General features: G+C 37.3%; 1 protein-coding gene across 1 annotated transcript in view; it reads left to right on the top strand.

The window, feature by feature from the left end:
• Positions 1-1,197, top strand: part of LOC107592527 (uncharacterized) — a 12,741-nt gene that overhangs the window by 6,128 nt on the left and 5,416 nt on the right. The gene's annotated exons all lie outside the window — the stretch shown is intronic.

Genomic DNA, 1,197 nt, shown 5'->3' with positions numbered 1-1,197 from the left:
GACGTCTCTCAATCTACGCTTTAGTTACAGCAACCAGACAGGTCAGAACTCATTTGATTTATTTCTTAAGAAATTAACACTTTTCTATTGAAAGGACACATTAAATGATCTAAAGTGACAGTAGAGACATTCTAATGTTACAAAAGATTTCTGTTTCTACTGTATTTTGCAACTTTCTATTCATCAAAATAGAAAATTGCGCGAAATCGTCTGCCTCATGAAAAAAATTGTTAATATTTGCATCATTTATGATTTATTTTATCCACCCGCAAGTAATCAGAATGCATTTTAAAGCGGGAGAAACAGAGGTTTCCCCAGTAACAGCAGTGCTGAGCTCACAAACTCTGCTTTATCAGGCATATAACATGCAAGATGAAATGAAAATGACATTGAACATTTTCTAAAGATAGTCTTCCTTCAGAAATACAGTGATATAAAAACACCCGCGCCTTGTTTTTGATTTTTAATCGTGCGGTACGTGCTCATGTTTATTCAATGAAGCCTTTTGGAAAATCGGTCAGTTTTGATATTGTGGTGAGCGCCACCAATAAATAAATGTATGGGAAACACATCCCACAGCACAACCACCTGAGCCCAACTTCAGTCAACTCATCACTTTAACTTTAACTTTAGCTTGAAGCATCAGAATCGGCATCGGTATCGGCCGATCACCATGATAAGAAATCGGTACTCCGTATCGGCTGCAAAAATCCTGATCGGAGCATCCCTATTTCACATTATTACTGTTTGTACTGTATTTTGTGCTTTGATATTTTGTTATCTATTGTGACTATCAGACATTTTAGGCATTGATTACACTGTACTGTATATGCAATACTGAGTGTTTCAAAAAGCTTGTAAATAATGTGCAAAAGATTTTTCATGTCAAATATGTTTAGTTGTGGTTATAAAGTGTGCAACTTTTGGGGCCACCTGCGCTATTTGTATGACACACAGAGTTGCTGCCACATGTGTGAGGTTCTGTTTGAGTAAGGATGCTGTTTTAGAAGGGATGCGTGTAGGCAGTGGACACTAGAAATTTTTTTTTTTGCATAAACACCAATATTTTCGTGGAAAGAACATATCAGTGACTGATTTACTGCGTGCAGCTGTGAATGCTGTTGCTCACCCACACATGTTCTATCGAGTCAGACTCAAAGGAACAAAACGAGGTGTCTCCAGTTTTGGAAAAGAGAA

This window comes from Sinocyclocheilus grahami, unplaced genomic scaffold, assembly GCF_001515645.1.
Source record: "Sinocyclocheilus grahami isolate Dianchi unplaced genomic scaffold, SAMN03320097.WGS_v1.1 scaffold153.1, whole genome shotgun sequence".
Classification (NCBI taxonomy): domain Eukaryota; kingdom Metazoa; phylum Chordata; class Actinopteri; order Cypriniformes; family Cyprinidae; genus Sinocyclocheilus; species Sinocyclocheilus grahami.
This window is presented reverse-complemented; position numbering and strand designations above follow the sequence as displayed.